Consider the following 12,936-nt stretch of genomic DNA (forward strand, 5'->3'; position numbering starts at 1 on the left):
TTTTGCATATTCCCCTTTGGGCTATTCCCTACAGGTAATACTTCATGCATGTTCTTAAAAACCCTTTAATGTTTTCTCCTATCTGTTGATAAAGACCACATCCCTTTGCACACAAAGCTACTTGTAATCGGCTCTGACATCCCCTCCAAGGCTCTCATGGAACCTACGCACCAATGTCAGGGAACTCGGCTTGCCTTTCTCAGATCATATTACATTCAGTAATGCATCTGAGACTTTGTGAAGGTCATTTTTCTTTTCCAGAAGACCCTTTACCTCTTTTCTCTCTGATGAATTTCTAGCCATCAAACAAATCTCAACCAGCACTTCCTCTGGGGAAACCTCCCTAAGGCTTCCAGTCTGAGTTCATCTTTACATATGCACAAGTGCAATGCACTGACCACACTGGGTTGTAATTTCCTGTTCCCCGTGAGCTACATAAGGGCACAGGCTATGTCTTCTCCCTTCCCCCCAGGAACCCTTGCTGCCACAGAGGTTCTAGCATGAGGCAAAGGTTTAATATTCATTGAGAGAATGAAATGTTTGCCAGAGTCAGATTTTGAAGGGCTTTGAATATAACCTGAAGGGGTTTTGTTCTATAGGCGCGGCTCTGAAGCACAGGCAGACAATAATCAAACCATTGTGTTAGAGAGAAAACTTGGGGAGAGAAATGGATAGGCTGAGGATAGAGGGTGGGGTATAAATACATGAAGATGTATTTGTTGTAGGGTTTGCAGAAACGTCTGGAGACACAATTATGGATTTATTGGGGTATTAAGTTGAAGAATGGGGATATAACTTATGTAATGTTTTATGTCTAGGCTGAATTACATTCTAAATATACAGTAAGGAAAAAAATAAAAACGATTAATCTGCTTCATATCCATGACATATCCTACCCAGTACTGCAATTCTGATAACAGATATTAGGCAGAAAAGCATGTTTACCACACTTAATGTTAATTAAACAGATAAGGGGCTTACGCATTTATTCCAGAAATATTTCTAGTTTCTTGTAATACCCTAATATGATTGGATCAATCATAAATTTACAAAAACCAAGTTGTACTCGTTTATATTTAACTCCAGGAGCAACATATTCCGCGGTTTATTTGACACCGTATATGGAAATTTTCTAAAATTCTTCTACTTAGGGCCTTATGATGGTCACATGGTATTCCAGGATTTGGTGGAACTATCCATGAAGATCAAGAATAAATATTGCAAAATATGTTTTTCCTCTAAATTGGCGAAAGAAAATCACCAAACTTTCTGTAAGGAATCATTGTATTAATGTCCAGTATTTCTGCCAGAACGTTTTTAACCTCATCTCAAATTTTCTTAGATATGAGTTGTAAGAATTTAATCTAAGAAGATCTGCTGTAAAGATGAAATCTCAACAAATGTCAGATAATCCCATGGTGTTTTCCAACACTTTATAACACAACCAAATTAAAATACCACCTGGTACTGTTTTACAGAATTAAAACTTTTCTGAAATAGTAAGGCCACAGGTATGGCTCATACTTCCTTTAGGAAATGGATGAAAATACAGTAAACGTTGAACAAAGGCAATAAAAATCTTGTTGCCTCACAATATCCAGGTTATCTGTCAGAACATATTAAAAATCCGTAAGATTTTTTTCTGTGAAGTAAGTATAATTAGATGTTTTATCTACTTCACACATGTGACATAAAAGAATGAAACTTTCATAAAATTCTAAACTTAAGATGGGATTATTATTATCACCATTATCTTCATTTAGGAGAAAAATAGACTGTGGTGAGGAAGGAAAGGTTAAGATAACACATTAAAGATGAAATATGGCAAAAGAGAAATAATTCTCCTAAATTATAAAACCTGTGAGTAAATATACAAGGAACAGGGTAACTGAATTTCAAGGGGTCAGCACTGAATGTACTTTACTTCATGGAGAGTAGTTTATGACAATCAATATTGCCACTCATTTTTGATGACCTTTTGTGTCCTCTGTACCTCACATTAAATGCATCAACATGTTTGATTTTTAATTTAGCCTTGTTAAAGTAATTTAGTTCAACCTTCACTGAGGAAATGCTGCTATTTGCAATGACAGTGAATGCTATTTGGCCTCTTAGGGCAAATGGGACTGTCAGCCTCATTGTCAAGTTATGAGTTGACATAGTTAAGGAGCCAGTGAAGAGGGAGAGCGGTGGATTCCAGCTTCTAATGGCATTGGTGGTGGGGCAGGGGAGACAATGCTTTTTAGTTAGTTTTTGTGGTTGTGTCTTTTATTTATTTATTTTATTTTTTTTTTTTTTTGCGGTACGCGGGCCCCTCACCACTGTGGCCTCTCCCGTTGCGGAGCACAGGCTCCGGACGCGCAGGCTCAGCGGCCATGGCTCACGGGCCCAGCCGCTCCGCGGCATGTGGGATCCTCCCGGACCGGGGCACGAACCCGCGTCCCCTGCATCGGCAGGCGGACTCTCAATCACTGTGCCACCAGGGAAGCCCTGGTTGTGTCTTTTAATTCATTATCTGTTTTTTATTCTGTGAACGCTTCCATTCTTCTCATGCTTTAGGGTCAAAATCTCAGTCATTCTGATACTTCTAACTTCCATACCACCCATCCCAAACAATGTTAATCCATATTTGATGTCGCACCCTAATTCAAACTATTCCCATTTTATAAAGTGTGTAGTTTCGATAGCATCATAATTGACCCCTCACCTTTAGTACCTTTGTAAGCAAAGCCACCAAAGAGACTACTGCAATGTTAATCTCTTAAAAGTTTCATTTCCGGTCATGTCTCCCCCTCCTATTTTTTTATATGACCTACAAACTGATGTCTAAAATTCTTTGCCTAATACTTATTCTTTTCATAATTTTGCCAATCTTTTCAGTCTCCTTTACCATGATCAACAGTCTCTTTACCCAGGCATGTCTCTCGCTTCCTCTTCATGCGACCCCTTTACCCAGAATGTCCTCTCTATTCATTCCAACTCTCTGCGCCCAGCCTTCTTCAGGATACATCTCCAAGACCAGTTCCCCATTTCAACTTCTCCTGGTCATTTCATTCATTTTGTTTGAAACCCAATGGTAGTTCTGTTTTTCTACCAATAGTTTGGTCCCTGCATATACTTCCTTGAATTATTCATTGTGTCTTGAGCTGTTTGACAGCAGGGGTTTTACTTTCTCCTAATCTATGTTCAATGAGCATATAAAACTTGTACAGTCAGAAAAAATACTTTAAAAAAAGGTAGAATGAACAATAATCATCTATTTTTCCTGGGAGAGTTAGGTTTATAAAGAAACAGAGCACGTCATCTTCAAGCTCATTCATTAGATCACCGTTGTATTATTCATTTTTTCCCCTCACAAATCGATAAGAGAAGGGAAGAAAATAAATCTCTTTCAGACCATTATATTTTTACCTTATGTAGTTATCCACACAGAATGAAATCATTGCCCATAACAGGAAGTAAAGGTAGAGGTGATTATTATATTTTTCTTTGTGAGTGTATTCCACATATGTATTTTAACAAACATTCTGGAAAAAAAAAAAAACCTCATATTAGAGAATTCTGAAAGTGCTTTAATTTATAATTTACCTATATTTGTATTTTCTTCAAAGAATTTGCTCCATTTTAAAATATTTCATTAGCACTCCTTTGACCTCTGAGTTTTTCTACCTAAAGTTATTTAGAGATCTTCAGAATGTGTGTATGTTTGTGTGTGTGTTATGTGCATGTGTGTCATGCAGGAATACTGAATAATCCTTGTCAAATTGAGACTGTTTTAATTCTACTTTTTTAAAAGAAAACAAGTCATATTTTGACAAGTTCCTCCTCAGTAACAATGCTGAAGATATGGCATGTTGACTTAATTAAAACAAAATTGGTTGAAGATATATATATGTTTACATATTTAATATTTAATGTATTAAAATATATTAGTCTGAGCTGAAATCTCAAGTCATACAAATCTATTCATTTCAAAACACTTACAAACCTGTAGTTTGCTGAAAATTCCAAACGGGCAATTCTGAACGAGAGTCCATTGTTACACGTAAAATTTCAGTATATTTTCCAAAATTCTAAAATAAAATTGCTACTGGGGCAAATGGTTACAACATTTTATCTTATGGAAGACATATTAGGACCTTAAAAAATTCTTAGTTCTAAGATGAAAAATCAAATCTCTATGATTTTTGAAGGCCAAAGTTTAATGTATTTTGCTATCGATACCATAGGAAATTCAATATTCTTTATATGAGTGAGAAGAAGCAAATCATCATCAATAAGCTTGTATTCATCTGTAACATCCTTGATTAACAAAATCTGGGGTTGTTTACCATTTTTGTAACCATTTTGCTAGAATTATTCTAGGAATAGTGCTACTTAGGTTCAATATTAATTCTAAAAGCATTAATTTGATTACTTTCTTAGGCACAATAATAAAAAAGATATATAAGAAATTGGAGTTGTGTTCATTTAGCAGTTATTAATTACAGCCCCTATAATTTAATATACAGTAATATTGGGTGGTAGTTCTAAACCACCTCTTACTGAAAGCATATTGTCAGGGTTCCTGAATAAATAGCCATGATGGAAAGGGAGTCCCCATGGCAGAAATTAAGAAATAAAGAACAGGAAGGATTAACCTCCAGCCTCCCGTGCTTTTATCTTTAGCATGCCTCAAAACCAAAGAGAGAATGCCTAACCATTAAAAAAAGATTAAAGGTGTTAATTAGACTAAGAAATAGAAACCTATCACCCTTACGTCAGGCAGACCAGACTAAACCTTCTCATGGATTAACACACACACACACACACACACACACACACACACACACACACACAAGTATCTGGTCTCTGAAATTTTGCTGATGATAGTCTCAAGTGTATCTTTGTGAACACTTTTGTTGAAACTGATTAAATTTTGAACATTTTTATAGACAGTCATTACCACTATTACTATTGAAATTGTTTTTAACATTCAATACTAAAATATAACCAACAGGATCTAGGAAGAGTAACCAAATTCATAATAATGAGATTCAAAATTGCCGATTTTTACATCTCCTTCAATCGAAGCCATGACGAAGTTAGTGCCAGATTATGTAGAGATTCTTTCATTGTTCTTTCAGGGGGAACGCATCTCAGGAGTTGAGCTGGGGAAGCAAGCAAAATAGCCACAGCCTTTGAAAGAGGAAGCTTAGCACCGGATGGGGCTACAGGTGACTCTAGCTGCAGCTCTGGCTCTCCACTGCAGGTCCAGAGGTGGCTCCTCCCCCACTACGCCCGCAGCGTTAGGTCCTGCGTTGAGGCAGGCTGGACCACTTGTTGCTGTTGGTACTTCTCTCGCTGAAATTGCCGGGCCAGTGCCAAGTCGTTGAGACCCAGTGTGCTTCGTGGCTACTGCTGCAGCTGCAGGGACAAGGCGATCAGGTAATCCTGGTCCACCTGACGCTGTTTTCTAGGGAGCCATCCCACCTTCTGCTCCGCGGCCCTTCCGCAGGGGATGACTTAGGGTCCCACCCCACTTGCTCCTCCCAAAGAAAGCCCTGGTCGGTGACAAGTAGGTGCACGCGACTCCTGTGTTTAATCATGGTATTAAAATGGTTGTTTTGGGAAAAGATGCTAAGTCTGCTTTCGCTGGCAGCTGCCGTTAGCTCACACAGACCGTGGCGGTCAGCTGGCCGCTGTCATGTCCACGGACTGCTCTGACATCGGGCTTTCTGTCACGAGGTTGTTGTCGCTGGACTGCCTGCGGGTGGTGACCATCTCTGCCGGCTGGGTGTAACTCAGTTTCCCAACTGCGCTCACGGCCTCAGGACTGTGTGGATTAACGAGCCAGCCATGTGACAGAGGTACACTGAATAGGTCAGATATGGCACTCAGATGAATACTCAGAGTCAGAGACACCTGTGAAATTGCACATGGACACCCAGACTCTGTCCAGCTTAGGCGGAACATGGCACCACCCACATGCTTCTGAAAATGAAGCTGAAGTTCCTCTGGCTTCTGGGGCGGGATGGACAGGAGGCAGTCTCCAAGCTGGGCCACCAGCCATTGAATGTGATCACTTCCTCCCAAGGGAGCAGTGCGCGCGCGCGCGTACACACACACACGCACACAAGCACACACGCGCACGCACCCACACACACGTACGCACCCACACACACACACGTGTATATGCATAGATATGGCCTGTATATGTGGCATCTTTACATAAAATTGTTACCTGGGTCTTGTATTGGCTCTTACTGTGTGCTCAAAGTGGGCCTTTAAAGTAATGTTTTCAATATTCCTTTTAGCAACTGTCTAAAAAATGTGTAAATGCTGTAATTTTTTTTTTTTTTTTTTTTTTTGGATGTGCCGGGCGGCTGGTAGGACCTTTGTTCCCTGCCCAGGGATTGAACCTAGGCAGTGAGAGTGGAGTCCTAACCACTGGACAACCAGGGAACTCCCGTAAATGCTATTATTTCATATAACTCATTTTTATTTCTAGTTTCATCTTCTTTTATATTACCTTTAAGGTATGATGCAATGAAAATATTTAACATTTGAGAGAGAGAAAGAGAGTAGAGAACATCTTTACATAAGAGAACCTGAAATATGTGTGTGTAAACGTGTGTGTGTATACAAATACACACATACATCCACACACACTAACATTTAGTAGGCCCAGACGTTCATCACAGTGCTATTTATAGTAACAAAAGTATAGAAACAAACCAGATATTCAATAATAGGGTGGTTAAATAAATTATGATGTATGCTTTAAATAAACATAGGCAACCATTTATAAGGATGCTGCATAAGTATTCCATGGAATATACATATCCAGGAAAAATGACTATATTATTTAGCGAAATAAAAATAGATTATAAGATAATATGACCCATGTGATCTTATTTTTGTAAATGTAAATTTGCACATACACACACTTTATACCAGAATATTAGTAGTAGGGATCACTTTGTGATGAAATTTTATTCTCCTATGGTAATTTAAATCTTTCCTATTTATTTGTATTTCTAAATTCATACAATCCCCAATTTTGTTTTGTTTTGTTCTGTTTTTTGCGGTACGCAGGCTTCTCACTGTTGTGGCCTCTCCCGTTGCGGAGCACAGGCTCCGGACGTGCAGGCTCAGCGGCCATGGCTCACGGGCCCAGCCGCTCTGCGGCATGTGGGATCTTCCCGGACCGGGGCTCGAACCCATGTCCCCTGCATCGGCAGGCGGACTCTCAACCACTGCGCCACCAGGGAAGCCCTGTTTTGCTTTTAATATTATTTATAACTAGGTGCTTCTTGTTCCCTAAGGAAGGTTCCTATGTCTGTACCTAAGGCATCGGTTGCCAGATAAATCCACTGCGAGCTTTATTTAATTAGGGAGGAGCGGGCCAGGTTTTTCTTCATCTAGTTTAGTTGAAAACCTGAGACTGGACTCCTCCACTGACCCAGAATGTTAGTGTTTTTGCTGTAGACCTTACAGCATTTGTACTTTTGTTATCTGCAGGAAAAGACCCGGAAGGTCTGGATTTTGAGGTATTTTCAGTTCTTGTCCAACCATTGGTTCCTAACTAACAACTCAAGTCTAACCAACCAGTTCTTCCTTGTGTCTTTCAACTTTTCAGGATGAGAAATCATCAAAGGCCAAAATGAGCTAACACTTCTTGAATGCTTACTATATCAAGGTTTGAGTTATCTCATTTAATCTTCACAACATCTCAAGGCAATAAGTACCATTCCTATCATCTTTTTACAGATGAGGAAACTGAGGCACAGAGGGATGTAGTCATTCACTCAAGACTACCCAGCTAGTCCATAGCAGAAATGATTGTCTGATTCCAGATCCCAAGCTCTTAAACCTTCTACCACAGCTTCAGCCCATATACTTACACATACAGATATACACACACACACACACACACACACACACACCCACAAAAAAACCCCTAGCTATAAAAAAGAGATAACAAATGCCACTATAATGATACATGTTAGATGATTTTGTGAAACAAAAAGCACAAGAAAATATGATTTAGATACTAATTCAATTAATTATATTGAAGAGTTTTCAAAATATTTTAGATCACTTCCCTTATTTGAATGCAAATGATCAAAGAATTTTTACCTAATTATCTTAAATAGTTTTTTTCTGTCATAGCACGGTATGGTACACTCAATGAGGTGACCAATGAATTAAAATTGCTATAAGCTGAAAAATAATCACCATGAATTTGACAAATTTCTTAGCTCATCAACTTACACATTTACAGCATGAGGTCAGTATTGGGTGCAGAATTCAGTCCATCATTTTACTAACAAACATTAATGACCACGATGATCAGAAATTTTGTGCTGTGCAAATTTACTATGCACTTTTCTGCATAAACTAATGGTGGGTGCTGCAGAAATACACAGGAACCCAGATTCTGCTGACCTTTATCGTGGTCGGCTGCTCCAACCTACCATGGTTCTGATCACTGGAACCCAATGGGACAGGGAGATTTTGTCACACTTGAACTCACTTTCTTACCCTGAGCCTTTTGACTGTTTCAAGTGCTTACGCTCGGTTGGCCAGGCCTTCAAGCCAGTGATCTCACATTGTGAAATAATAATTAAAAGACAGCAGGTACTTTCATTTTAATATGCTTACCTTTATCCTTTAGGGAGGACCTCAGCTGATCGACACCCAAGAGAAATATGCTTGGGTTTCTCTTCTCCCTTTTATCTGTCTCTGACTCTTGTACCCAATCTTGACATTACACATGAAAATAAAAGCCAAATCGTATTCACAGGGATTGTAAACTTCCTGATTTTCCTAACGAGGAAAGGAAAATATAATACACAAGGCCTAATAAATCTCAGGCCTATATTTGGGACTTTAGTTTTGCAATAATAACACCGTTGCTATCAATTTGCTTTACATATATGAAAAGATACAACTCTTTTGAGCAAATGATGGAGGATATTTTTTTAAGTGAACATTTTTCTGGTATTGTCTGCCTCCCACTTAACAGCCAACCACTTGGAGAGCAGTTTCCACTCACAGTTTCCTTCACTACATTTCTCAATCCACAATGCTTCTGCTTCTGCATTCACCTTCATTAGGATTGCTCTCAAAAGCTCATGCTTGTCGGGCATATTCATGACATTCATCGATAAATTCAGTGATTTCTTTTAATGCTTATTTTAACTGGGATGTGACAACTCTATAGGATATGGCTCTGTTGGTAATTCTTGCCTTCTTGAAACACTCATTTTTCATGGCATCTGGACAACTGGGTTTTTATTTATTTTCTGGCTGCTTCTTCTAAGCCTTCTTTTTTAAATTTATTTTCTCCACCATCCCCTATAGGAATGGTTTCTATAGAATGCTGTCTTTGAATCTGCATTTCATCCCTCTTTTCCCTTCCCTTCCATTCCCGTCCTTTTTTCACTCTAAATTTCTCCCTCTTTTTCTGTCTCTCTCCTCTCTCTCTCTCTCCCCCCTCTCTCTCTCTTTCCACCCCTCTCTCTTTCCATCCTTCCTGGTTAATCTCATTGTCTTTTATCATTTCATTAGTCTGTGTGCATGAATAACACCCGTACCTATATTTATAGCTTAGGTCTTACAACATCAAATCCAAATATTTAACTACTAACTGGGCATCTCTGAACCTAGATTTTCCATATTCAACTACAACTCAACATACTTCAAACTGAGCTCACCTTTTTTTCTTCCAAAACCTACTTCTTTTAGCACGTCACTCATTGTAAATTGTTCTGCTATTTACTGACTTACATAAGACAGAAAAGAGGGAATCACTTTTTACTCTTTGCTCTCTCTCCAAAATCATTCAACTGTTAATTCTGACCAATTATTCCATACTCCACTCTTGTACATTTGCTACCTTTACTAGAGTCACCCATATCTTTCACCTACAATTTTTCACTGGCATCTAACTTTCTATTTTCTACTGCAGTCAGAGTGATATTTCTAAACTTCCAAACGGTGCGTGTCTTTCTGCTTAAAATTCTGCACTAGTTTCACATTGTTCTTGGGATCAAAATCCTTAGCTCTCTGTACTCTGTGCCTATTATATCTTCCTCTTGGGTCCCAGAGCAACTTTTCCATTCCCATCCTCATTTTCCCAAATACCTTTGCCTTTGCTCATAGTATGTTCACATTTAGACATGAACGGGAACAATAAATCTTCCCTAATACCCAAGCCTGAATGAGGGACTAAATTTGATTCCATATTTCTCCATAATAACATTCATCACACTAAATCCTAGTTGCCCCTCCAGTAGGTCACAGCCCTTTAAAACAAAGATTGTACACCGTACTTGAATGTCTAGCACGTAGTAAGCATTGAGTCAGTATTTAATGACTGGCTGAATGGCTGTCCAGTGATAACTGGGGTGGGGCAATAGTTTGTTTATACATGGATGGCAGGTAAGACTGCTCATTCAGAAAAATGTCATTTTCTGCAAAGCTCTTTTCATTGAATATGTGAATTTAAATGCTGGAACAACCTGCCAAATGACAGAAACTTGGCAATGATGTAAGCTGGCTCGATTGAGACGTATTATTTAGTATGAGCACCAACATTTAGAAAATTGAAATCTCCTTCAGAAATCTTTTAATTAGGTAGTCTTTTTTGTTTACATATGATATTGCACATCCTGCCACTAATAGAAATTAACTTGGATTCCATTTGGAAAGCACACTGGTAATTATTCTCACTTCTCAAATAAATGCAGCAAAGGATAGCAATGAAAAAGTTTCACTTTAAAATTGAAGTTGGTGAAACTCCAATATTCCTGAACATTCATTACAGGCCCATAAATTACGTCATTTTTAAAGATTACAACCAGGACTGAGGACCTTATCAGCTATTTTTTACTTCCAAGGCACCAACAAAAACTCTTTCAGTCATAGTAAGCTGTCACCTAAGCTACAATTTTATCTTATTCTAATCTAGGGCTTCTTAAGCATTCATGGATGAACTTGAAGCATTTTGTGAAGCCCATAAAATTGTTTCTGAAATTGTATGTGTGTTTGACCTTTTATCTAGGATAGGGGCCAAACATTTTGCTGGGCTTTTCAAATTGACTCACAACTCCAAAGAAATGAACAACCATTGGTAATCATTTTATAGGTAAAAGAAGAAAATTATTATCCACTTAAATATTCCCATATATGAAAAGATAATCTTTGGGAGAGAGAAAAGTTAGATATTTGTTGAATGAGTACATTAATTAAAATTAGATAGAATAGTTGTATTTTAATTTCTTTCCTAGCATATCAGATTATAATTTAGAAATAATAGAAATAAGGGAAAATGCCTTTGGAATTTCAATTTTTATGTGCAAGTGAAGGCCATGGAAGTGACTCTGTCATAGAGAGTCTTATTTTGTGTACAAGAACAAAATACATCTAGAATATTTCAAGAGTCCTTCTGCTAGCCCCTCAATGGTAGTTATCTAGTACCTTCCTCAGACAGTGCCTCATTCTTCTCCTTCTCTGCTGATAAATGAACCCCTCATAACCTCTTCATCAGTCTCTCCATTCCTCTCTGTCTTTGCAGATTGAATATTCCGCTTGTTCTTATGGTCTAAGGCTCATTGATTGAGCTAGCGTCTATTTAGAGTCTAAGATCAAATGAGCATGGAAGTGATTAGGGATTAAAAACAAATTATCCTGAAATATCAAAATTTCTGCCTTGAAAACATGAACTAGCATCTGCTCTCAGAACTTGTGCCTCATATCTCAGAAAATTCCCTAAACTGAAGAGAAAATGACATCGATCAGCTAAAATGTCCAGAATTCCAGAGTACTCTCGAAAGGGAAATATTAGTTTTAAATGATAATTTTAGTAATACGTTATTAGAATATTCCTTTTTTTAGTTCCAAATAAATCTCTAGAAATGACTTTGCAGTAAAATCTTATTCTGGATGTGACTGTGTCTGGGGGATTTTTTAGTTAGTAAGCATTTAGCACATTATTTTGGTTAGCATTTCAAACAGCTTGGCTACATCTCAGCAAATATCAGGAAGTAATGAGTTTTAACAAAAGGTGAAAGTGAGTATATACACCCTTCAGTTGGAAACAATTTCATTTTTGCTAATCCTATTCTGGATGACTGTCGCAAAGCTCCAGGGCCAAGCCACGAAGGAGGCATGGAAACTTCCTCTGGACTACCTCATGCTTTCCACTAACGTTTATGGAGACGACTTTGATCATGTCCCTGAACTCCAGTGAGATATTTTCACTGTCCTCCTGAGTGCTGTGGTACAAGTCTGATTCTGAGTCTAAAAAAGAAAAAAACAAAAAACAAAAAACTGCTGAGAATACGAAAGGTTTTGAGAAGAACTTGGAGGACAGGGAACAAAAACCAAAATAAACACACACACACACACACACACACACACACACACACACACAGGACACCATGGTAGAGGACTGATCTTGAAGTTAATAAACACAAGTTAGACCTCAGAATGTCTCTGTTTACAGAGAACCCATTTAGAGCTATATGTTTGGCTTAACCTGGCAAGAAGATTCATATCAGTGGTTGCTTTGGGGTGATCCTCTGTAACACTGATTCTCTTCTTCTGCTGGTGTCATTGCGTTACTTTTGTGATGACCATAAAAAAGTACATAAGACTTTGAAAATAGAAACAAGATTAACCTAGTGGATAACAGAAACCCAGGTTTGGGAGATGTTTAAACAACAGTATTGAGTGATATAGCTGCTATTCAAATTCCTAAAACCTCATGGAAAAAGATTTCTTTTCAGTAGCACGGCCTCTTCTAAAGGAAGGTTTTAAAGAAACATAAAACTTTATTTACAACGTTCCAATAAACCACTTCAGCCTGCAAACCAGATTGAAACTAATTGTTTTAAATGTAAGAATTGTTCATTCCAAAAAGTGAAGAGTAACACCCTGAAATGAATG

The 12,936-nt window shown here is 38.2% G+C and overlaps 1 pseudogene; it reads right to left on the bottom strand.

Moving 5' to 3' along the window:
* Positions 1-5,274: 5,274 nt before the first annotated feature.
* LOC136136864 (ubiquitin carboxyl-terminal hydrolase MINDY-1 pseudogene) lies at positions 5,275-9,149 on the bottom strand (annotated as a pseudogene).
* Between the last annotated feature and the right edge of the window lie 3,787 nt (positions 9,150-12,936).

This window comes from Phocoena phocoena, chromosome 17 (assembly GCF_963924675.1).
Source record: "Phocoena phocoena chromosome 17, mPhoPho1.1, whole genome shotgun sequence".
Taxonomy (NCBI): domain Eukaryota; kingdom Metazoa; phylum Chordata; class Mammalia; order Artiodactyla; family Phocoenidae; genus Phocoena; species Phocoena phocoena.